At 38.2% G+C, this 10,568-nt stretch overlaps 1 long non-coding RNA gene and 1 pseudogene across 1 annotated transcript; both read right to left on the bottom strand.

Moving 5' to 3' along the window:
- Nucleotides 1-1,424: 1,424 nt before the first annotated feature.
- LOC113328050 lies at nucleotides 1,425-4,077 on the bottom strand (annotated as a pseudogene).
- Nucleotides 4,078-6,141: 2,064 nt separating this feature from the next.
- Nucleotides 6,142-10,247, bottom strand: LOC113328259. Its single transcript, XR_003349326.1, has 5 exons — nucleotides 9,829-10,247; nucleotides 9,150-9,259; nucleotides 8,762-8,865; nucleotides 7,615-8,318; nucleotides 6,142-6,977 (listed from the first exon to the last, which is right to left on the bottom strand). It is a non-coding gene; the product is annotated as an uncharacterized LOC113328259 (long non-coding RNA).
- Nucleotides 10,248-10,568: the final 321 nt, after the last annotated feature.

Below are 10,568 nucleotides of genomic sequence, written 5' to 3'. Positions count from 1 at the left end.
TTTCGATCAAACTTCATTAAACAAACAAATCTATGGTTTGAAGTTAATTAAATAATCTGACTAAATTGGGTCCTATACCACTCAATTAGGGTCTATAGTTAGATGACGAAAAAGGTCATTAGAAATCACTTCACACGACCCCTTATCAAAATAATTACCAAACTACCTATTTTATCCCTGATTAATTAGCACTAATTAATCATATTAGGGGTTAATTTTGTTTTGGATGTGAGATTAACTAATGTTAGCGAGTTCATCAAAACATCAACATTTTGATTTTTTTTCGTAAAAGTTACACAAAATCGGTTTACGTTCATTCACTTGTAAACTGATTCTGGATTGGTGTTTAGAATTACCAGAGGACATCCAGAATCGCTTTGACATGTTTTATAATCCGATTATGGAAATCGGATTTTTCTTATGACATATATAAACCGATTGTTTCCTTTCATTACCAATTTTCATTCATCGCATTATTATTGTAGGATGCATTTAGCACATGCATCAAGCCTTTGAATCCCTAGGCGACCCTAGTGGACGAGTTATAGTCTCGTGAGGGTTTAAATAGAGGTCTACCCACAAAACCTTTACAAAAAATTCTAAAGCTATCAATCTTCCTCCGACGAAGACGATATCGCATCCAAGTAGTCCGGGTTATCCTCCGGGATTTTATCTGCCAAGAAGTGACAGGTTGCATCGAATGCGAATGCTTCCCCCTTTACTTTCAAGTAGCGCGCTTTCACGACTTCGTGCTACAAAAACACAAAACACAAGCTTACATTTGTTAGTGGTGTTTCGTTGGAAGATAACACAACATGGGGTACGTAAAAAACCACAAAATTACTTATAAATTGTGGAATGGAGAAGGTGAAGGGGCGAGCGTTAAAAATTGGAGGTTGGAGATCTAAAAATGCAAGTATCGCATTTTCGATGACTAAGTGTCTTTCATGGATGGCTTGAACACTTCTTGCGTTAGGATTTCCAAATTCTTCGATAAATTTGTTGTGTACTTTAACCCAAAAGATTGTTGAATCCTCTATTTCGGAGGATTGACGTCTAAGCCGATTTTCCGCATACCATGCTTTCGTGATTGCCAAATCTTCCGCTGAGTCGAATGATGCCATTTCTTGTATGTATATGTATGAAATGAGTAGTTGTGGAGTATATGGAGTGAGGGGGAATAAAATTATCAATTTTCGGGAAAATGGGGTCCAAGGGTGAGGTCTTTATTTATAGAGAAAGTCCCAAACGACTATTTTTTTTGGAAAACGTGTAATAATTTGAAATAATCCGTCTTTTAGAAGGACTATAAAATCCGATTGTGTTTATATGCCACAAGGAATCGGGAAAATGGCGCCACCGAATCAAGATGAACATACTATACTTGGATGAATAACCACCACTGCAGATATACAACAACTCGAATTCTTCGGATTGCGTGCAATTGCCTCTCCTTCGGTGGAGTAAGAAAGAGATAATGGGGTTATAAACACAGTTCCTGCCATCAGTGCCACCTTCTGCAGATATTAGAAACCGTGCTTCAGCGAGGGAGCTGATTACTTGACATATACGCTCCTCTGCCCTTCCCTTGAGCAATTGCATATCAGAATAGTATTAGTAACCGAACAAAATGTAGTTGAAGGATACATAGACTCATCATAAAGAACAAACCTAGTCGTAGAAGCATGAGCCACGATGTTTCCACCAATAGGTTTAAACTGTTTCCCACCAAACATAGCAGAACCGTCAACTTGTGCAACGACTTGGTTAGTAATAACTACAGCAACACCAAACCTACAACAACATAGCAGCAGCCCACGGTGGTTATGGTTAAGAGAAAATCTTTCAAATACTAAACTGAGAAGTCCCCTGTAAAAGAAGGATGTATTTCTATTTGCAACCAACTTCTGCAGGCTCCTTAAACATTTCGCACGATACATTTGTTTAGCTAGCCGTTCTCCCCTTCCATAGAAACCTGTCCTATAGAGAGCTGTAGAAATATCCACAATCACGAGAGCAAACCTGTGCTCAAAAGAAAATACGTCAAGATACAGAAATTCATCTCATCCAGATAAGATTGTAGGCACATTCAACTGTATAAAGTATCAGTTGATGCAGTACACCAAAGATATTAACAGCGTGTTCGTTTGGTAGAATAGGATGGACAAATAATCAAATTACAGGGTAATATGGTTCCAATAATGGGATTACATGGAATCCATTCCTTGACTTGAGAAATTTAGTGTCCGTTTCAAGTTTTCTGCCAAAAGAATCAAGATATTATATTGTGACTTTAGCATCCTTCAAAAAAAAAAAAGTTTGAAAATCAGCTTTGGGTTGTTTGATCTTTAACCTCCTCAATTAAGTTTCAATAGGTTACAGTACAGATACAGGACAAGGTTTCAGAAAATTCAATTGATTCTTAAATCCCAATTGATTGGATCAAACCACAAATTGAATTGAATGTTTATCGAGTGTTAAATTCTAACTGAATATATTAGTCTTGAAAGGGCATATTAGTCATTTTCCAGTTGATTCCATTGCATGCATCCGATTAACAATGCAATCCAAATTTCAGTTTTGGGGGTAATCCCACTCCTAAAGAATCGGATTCTGAGATTTTACAGCGCGTTCGTTTGCGAGAATTGGTCCGGTTACTAGATTTTTAATTCTCCCAAATGAACACGTTGTAAGCTTACTTGGGAGGTTTATCTTACCCAATGAGCATAATAATATGCAATAATTAGTTCGGCTCAAGAAACTTGGTTGAACCTACGTTTGTCGTGTTACCAGTCATATGTACTCAACAGAATCTATCAAGTTTGTCTCTCACCCTAATTTGTCTCAAGTGTTGTTCAACATCATTGTTCAGAAAAATCACGAGAATGCGATCCAATACAACAGAGTAACATACCCCGTCTCTACCATCTTCTGAGCTGGTTCAAGAAGAAGTTTTGACTGATGGGATCCAGCATACACCACATTCTCCAAAACATAAGCATCATTTAGTATAAACCTGCTAGCATCAGCAATTCAGCATAATTAAGCCACGGTTTATGTTAAGCTAAAATGACCACAGATAAGCTTCACAAAATACATGTCCGTAATCTGCAAGTCTTTGTGGCCTGGAAGTGCCCTTGGTATCAATGTACATTGCTTTTCCTTAAGCCCCCTTGTTAAATGCTTCATGATCTACTGTAATACCTTCTTGCCTTTCTGCATGGAGTTGACTGGCACCAGTAAAACCCAATGGAACCAGCTTCGACATTGCTTCAATGATCTTATCAACTTTAGCTTCAGCAATTCATTTGTGCATGAAGTAATTATTTCCAAGGAGAGTAAGCAACAGATCGTCTTGCACAGACCAGCATCTTTAAGCTTCTTCAAATCGATTGTAGCTATCCTAGATGCCTGCAAAACGACATAAACAGAACATACCCCAAACTAGTCAAACTTTAATTTTTAAGGAAATCGTGGAAGTGGTCGAAAACTAAAGAACCAGAAATCTACGTTGTAAAAGGCGAGCACCTTTGGCGCTTAACTAAGCGTTGGACTAGCGCCTAGGAAAAAAAGGCCCCCAGGCGCCAAGTTATTCTTACATTTGTTGTTTTCTAAATCTTGCTCGCCTAGCGCCTATTACAACATAGCCAGAAATATTAATGTTCATTCTTTGAAAATCCCCCAAAACCAATTTTCTGTTTTCATGGCACTATATTTTAATGAATTGAGTTCAGTTTGTAAACTAATTAAAAATGCATACCTCTAACTTGCATTAATGAGTTCCCAGTGCCGGAGATTTGTGCGGTAGGCTATTTTTTATCCGGCGAATGTCATGACAAAGAAGCACCATTTCCTCTTGACTTCATTCGCATCCAAGTCTTTCGGGGGCTTTTGAAGAAAGAAATTCCTTTTCCACCACTCCTCTAGGGTTGGAAGAAAAGCATCCGCATCCTGTAAAATTTAGATCAATCCAAAATTAAGATTTGAGGGATTTCCGGTAACTATGAAAATCGTCGTGCTTAGGTAAGCCAATTGTCAACACGATCACACCATGTTTGTATATTCAGTAACCAACATAGAACATTGAATCTCCTAAAATTGTATTCTAACAATAAATCACATACAGATAACGAAATTGAAATAGAGGATTGAGCCGGTCCACTACAAACTCATGTACTACACAAACAGAGCAAACAAACCCATTCAAAAAAAAAAAAAATTGCCGGATGTAGGATTTAGAAACTACCCAAGTTTCTAAAAATCAGAAGGAAAAAAAAAACACAACCAACTACATGAAACCAAGGAAAATTAGATCTAAACTGCAACATCATCTATTTCTATAAATACGCGGACACCATCATCAAATCAACTTAACCCTAAAATCCCACCCCACCCCACCCCAGAGAGAGAGAAATTGGGAATTCACAAAAAATCAAATCACCTGAAAACTGGAATACGGAAAAACACCATCTCGTCGCTTGAAATTGGTAAATCAGATAAAGATCAGAGTGCGTGATTAAACCCATCCCCATCAACTAAGCCCAATATCCCACACAAGAATCAAAAAGATCATCTCCTGGAATTGGGAAATCAGAAGAAGAACATCTCGTCTCGTGAAATTGGGAATTCTTTAAATTAGGGGTGCACCGGATTCGTGGATGAATTCACAGCAACAACGTCATCAACCAAACATCACAGGTACCTTTTTCTATCATGGGGTTCTTAAGATCGTTCTTGAAAAAACCTATGGTTTCACCAATTTACTTCTTCGTTATTACTTTCTTCAGCAAGAAAAAAATTAGGGTTTGAAGATGGAAATTGTCATCTCTCTTTTCTTTATCCAAGTTGTTGTTTTCTTCTTCTTCGGTAAAGAAATCTACTAGCGTTTACATAGGCTCTGAGTATCCTAAAGTGGTAGAAGAAAATGATCTTTTGAGTTGCTTGTATCTCCGCAAGGACAGTAATCCAATTCCGGTTTTAACTGGATCGAAGCCGTTGTTTAATGAGAAAGTTCGTTTCACACATTGGGCTTTTTACAGAATGAATTTGACAAAACCCCAATACTGGCCTCCACCACCAGTAACACCAGAAAACGAAAAGTACATTGTTACTCATCGCCCAGCCAAGAAAAACTGGTATAGATTAACTACTGACACATCCTTATCCAAGAAGAAGGAAGATCCAACTCCATCTCGTCGAAAAGTAGTTCCCAGGGAAGGGTGTGGATGGATAGTTAGAAACTGTTCTTTGGAACCAGTTTGCACTGGCGAACACATGGTATCCGATGACCCAACAGAAGAGATCGATTTCTATGAGTTGTTAACAGCTGAAAGAGCTTCTCAAGAGATGGGGCCAGATTGGCTATCACTTGAAATTTCAACCGATAATAGGTTCGTGATAAAAATATTGGATGACGATAGACTACGACCTCACATACATGACATGGATGCCCTACTACAATTGAACTTGTATGAGAAGAAATATCTGGTCTTATATCAAAGCATTATGAAATCTATTGACACGCAGATCGTAAGCTCAAATGGGAGACGGAACTGGGATCATCACATCATTTGAGCTTACGAAGCTTGAAGCTGATGTGATGATCCCAGTTCCGTCTCCCATTTGAGCTTATGATCTGCGCGTCAATAGATTTCATAATGCTTTGGTATAGGACCAGATATTTCTTCTCATACAAGTTCAACTGTAATAGGGCATCCATGTCATGTATGTGAGGTCGTAGTCTATCGTCATCCAATATTTTTATCACGAACTTATTATCGGTTGAAAGTTCAAGTGGTAGCCAATCTGGCCTCATCTCTTGAAAAGCTCTTTCAACCGTTAACAACTCATAGAAATCGATCTCTTCTATTGGGTCATCGGATACCATGTGTTCGCCAGTGCAAACTGGTTCCAAAGAACTGTTTCTAACTATCCATCCACACCCTGCCCTGGGAACTACTTTTCGACGAGATGGAGTTGGATCTTCCTTCTTCTTGGATAAGGATGCGTCAGTAGCTAATCTGTACCAGTTTTTCTTGGTTGGGCGATGAGTAACAATGTATTTTTCGTTTTCTGGTGTTACTGGTGGTGGAGGCCAGTATTGGGGCTTTGTCAAATTCATTTTGTAAAAAGCCCAATGTGTGAAACGAACTTTCTCATTAAACAGCGGCTTCGATCCAGTTAAAACCGGAATTGGATTACTGTCCTTGCGGAGATACAAGCAACTCAAAAGATCATTTTCTTCTACCACTTTAGGATACTCAGAGCTTATGTAAACGCTAGTAGATTTCTTCACCGAAGAAGAAGAAAACAACAACTTGGATAAAGAAAAAAGAGATGACAATTTCCCATCTTCAAACCCTAATTTTTTTCTTGCTGAAGAAAGTAATAACGAAGAAGTAAATTGGTGAAACCCTAGGTTTTTCAAGACCGATCTTAAGAACCCCATGATAGAAAAAGGTACCTGTGATGTTTGGTTGATGATGTTGTTGGTGTGAATTCATCCACGAATCCGGTGCACCCCTAATTTGAAGAATTCCCAATTTCACGAGACGAGAAGTTCTTCTTCTGATTTCCCAATTCCAGGAGATGATCTTTTTGATTCTTGTGTGGGATATTGGGTTTAGTTGATGGGGATGGATTTAATCACGCACTCTGATCTTTATCTGATTTACCAATTTCAAGCGACGAGATGGTATTTTTCCGTATTCCAGTTTTCAGGTGATTTGATTTTTTGTGAATTCCCAATTTCTCTCTCTCTCTGGGGTGGGACTTGCAAAATCACCAGGCCCAGGGAGAACATGTCGATTATCGACCCAGATCAGCTTCATTTCTTGCTTAACCACATTTTAGGCAGGGACCGCACTGACGGATTCGTAAAGATGGATCATAAAGCTGCAGTGCAACGTTCTGATTTCGCCAAGAGGTTGAAGACAGCAGCGTTGAAGATAAATGAGGTTCCTCCTGAACCCAGAAAACTACAAGCACAGAAGTGAAATGAGTTTCCACATCTAGCAGAAGATGAAGTAACACTACAAGGAAGTTTCACCCTCAGCTATGGTGGAAGCTATTGATTTTGCACTAAGGAAACTAAACTCTAGTGCTATTAGATTCGCTCACATATCTAGTCACTCTACTTTACTTCAAAACTTAAATTGGAAAGTTCCTAACCTTCAACTGCTTTTTGGATGCCTTACCGGTCTATTCATATTCCCACTGTTAAGGATAACTAGAAATAACATTCATCAAACTTTGGGGGTCCATCATGGTGCTAGATATGCCCAGATGGCCACCTGTTGTACCAGTGAGTCTGTTGCTCTGTTGAGCACTTTCTCTGTTTTTCTATTAAAAACAAGGTCACTCTTAGAATATTATTAGTATAATTGTTTCCTAATCTACATCTAGCTGAATGATTGTAATGTGTTTCCTTCTCTACTAGATATACCGTGTTGTCATTCCTAGAATATTATTAGTGTAATTGTTACAATGTAGAAACTTCTAAGCTTCGAATGGCGAATTCTACTAGAATAAGCGAATCAAAATTTAGTGAATGCTGTTGAATTTGAGTTACTCGTTCGATGTTAGACTTAGTATAAAAAACAGTGAAAAAGATACCTGATAGACACCCAAAAATTTTGCCAGCCAAGTTGGGCTTCTTGCACTGATTGAATCTGCTGCCACTTCACGCTTAATTTCCAATATCATACTCCCTGGCATGTTTTCACCACTCCATGCTGCATCAAGGTTCAGTACAATCGGGAACTGACTTTCTCAATTTGCCCTCCGCACATGTATTCCAGGTTCCAAAGGATCGGCCTGGGCATTTAAACTTAAGCTAGATAAAAGATGTGGCCCTGGGGTGTTATGATTTGGAATGAATCCACCTGCTCACCACTTCCTTCCAGCTTGCAATTTTTTATCACATCTTGATCTGTAAGTACGGAGTCAAAACTGGGAGAATCTTTACCACCTTGCCTGGAAGTTGAGTTTGTTGATACAAGCTTATCTGCAGTACTTATAGACTCCTCCATATATTCTTGTATAGAGCTGTTGAGCCCTTCCTGGTGTCTGTTGTCTATAATTTTGCTGCAGGAATCAGTCGCTGGTCCCACACATACGAATGGAAGAGCAACTGCACTCTCAATCGATTAATTTCAAGTATATTCGTCGCTATCTCGGTTTGTAGTCACTGAACCAGATTGACCTCTTTCTTTACCCATTCTGGATTTCCGTAGCTGAAATCAAGTTTTGAGGGTGGAAGGTCTACTGAGTGAACGTCAATCAACGCATATCGAAACCAAGCGACAATGTTATGGAACCTGCGTGTGCACAATATAGTGGAACTGGGTGAATGAGGATCAGTGTGAGAAAACACCAAACTTCTCTTGGGAAAAGTTACATTTTATCCAACTGCTTTATCTACTCATAAAGATCTTAAAATAGTATGTCCACTCAATATTCAGTCAATAGAATCTAACATATTTTAGAAAATTCAAAAAGCATCATCCTACAGGCATGAATGTGAAAACTAATGCACCCGTCAAAGAAAAATTTCGGCTCCATAATGCGTCCATATAAAAAAGATCCTATCACTAATCCAGATCAAAGGTATATATACCCTATCAGATTGACAGATTCCAGTGAATGGGTATAGGCAATTTAGATGTGCTACGCTCAAGTTGTGGATTGCATTGAAGTCTACAAGACTACAAGACCCAGACAATATTCTGACAAATTAAGAAAATAGAGTTATAGAACTTACAGTACAACCCAATGACTTGGGGCACTCTTGAAAGAACATAAGTGTCTTCACCTATTTCCTTACTCCCTGCCCAACACTCCCATGTGCTTCAAATGAAATGTTTCCTGTATAAAAGAAGTGAGAAAATAAGAAGAAAAGTTCAAGGAAAACAAAGAAAAACCCCGTCCATATCTACGAAATATGGATCTAAACATGTGCCTCATTATCCAAATTCCAACACAGGTATGAAATGTTAGACACAGTATCTGCAGATACTGACAATCCATGATGAAATGTTTGGTTTGAGTTTAATTTTATCTTTTTAAATTACTTTAGAAGGTATATTAAAGATCTTTCCTCCCATGTACGTTAAACTGATGAGTGATAGCAGAATGTAAACGGTAACAACCTGCTGCCATATGAGCTCCTCCGAGGATAAGAAAATGGGGCTTCTCAATTTTAGAAATCATCCACCGGCTGGAAACATTTTTCTTACAAGTAACTCCTTTAACAACAATACTAGAAGAAAGAAAGGAAAAGGTAATGTCAGTGTAAAATAAAACAGAAATTCTTCTTATTCTTATTTGTGTATATCATCATATGGGAAATTTTAGATTCTAGTAGTTGCGGAAAAATGAGTTTGGCAATGGACAAAGGTATGTTTTTTAGTAAGTTTGCCATCAAATGTCTAATGTGAATATTTTACAATAATTTGCACTTAGTGTCTGAAATGAAATATGGAATCTCATTATACATAAACACGATCTCCTCTAAAACAGCCTTGCATTTGAAGCTAATTCCTAATTCATACGCTTATGCACCTACCTATCTAGGCCGTCTGGGCTACAATTCAAAAAAAAAAAAAAAAAATTACAAAGAAAACTCATTTTTCCATAACTACTAGCTCAGTTGTTTTTCACTAGTTAAAGGGCATTCTGATACAATCAAATCAACTACATAAGCTCATCGACTAATGTCTACTCCGAATTGATCATAAAATTGCATTCCCAAATTCTACCAGAAACATCTCAGAATCCAAAATCAAAATTCATACATATCAAAAATCACCACACAGATCAAATTCATACCTGACAAACCAAAAATCACTAGTCTTTTAAGTGGAGAATCTTCACACTACCAATCAAATTTGATAATTTTAAAATTCATCTCCATACATCAGATTCAGCTTCACATCTCACACGATCTTCTTCGTAAACACAGATTTCAGTTCAATTCGACTGCACTTATATGTCCATTCAAACGATCTGAGCTTGTCTTCTCAGATCTTCTTCAATATCATCTCCATTTACTGAACAATTTTCATTTTGGCTATCATTGATTTCCAAGCATATTTCTCTGGCAGATGGTTTTTGTGATTAGATAGGCGTACGTTGAGATCGAGTAATCCTCCTGGGGTATTGATTTGGAGTAGGTATGCCATTTCAGACGGCGGTGGTGGTGGCGGCGGCACGGGAATGTTTTTTGAGTGAAAAGGCAGAGAAGAGGATAAGTCGAGGGTGGTGGAGAGAGAGAGAGAGTAACGTAGATGTAAACCACAGAAGATGAACTGAAATTACTCATTTACCCTTTAGAAGGCAGCATTCAAACCCGTTCCTCGAGGACCTTCCAGGCCTGTGTGAGTGAGGCACCGAGGCCTTGGCCCAAGTTTGCTATTCTCAACATCACCTCAAAATGAGAATTGTTTTGTTTCAAGAAAAATGGTACTTCCAGAAAGTATGTTATGTGAGGAAGGCGAAACAGACAACACGTAGAAAGAAACTGCAAGTTGGATCCGATAATTAGAAGTGGAAGTATTTTTTTTTTCTCA

This window comes from Papaver somniferum, unplaced genomic scaffold (genome assembly GCF_003573695.1).
Source record: "Papaver somniferum cultivar HN1 unplaced genomic scaffold, ASM357369v1 unplaced-scaffold_107, whole genome shotgun sequence".
Classification (NCBI taxonomy): domain Eukaryota; kingdom Viridiplantae; phylum Streptophyta; class Magnoliopsida; order Ranunculales; family Papaveraceae; genus Papaver; species Papaver somniferum.
Note: the sequence above shows the minus strand (reverse complement) of the source record. Positions and strands in the feature narration are given on the sequence as shown.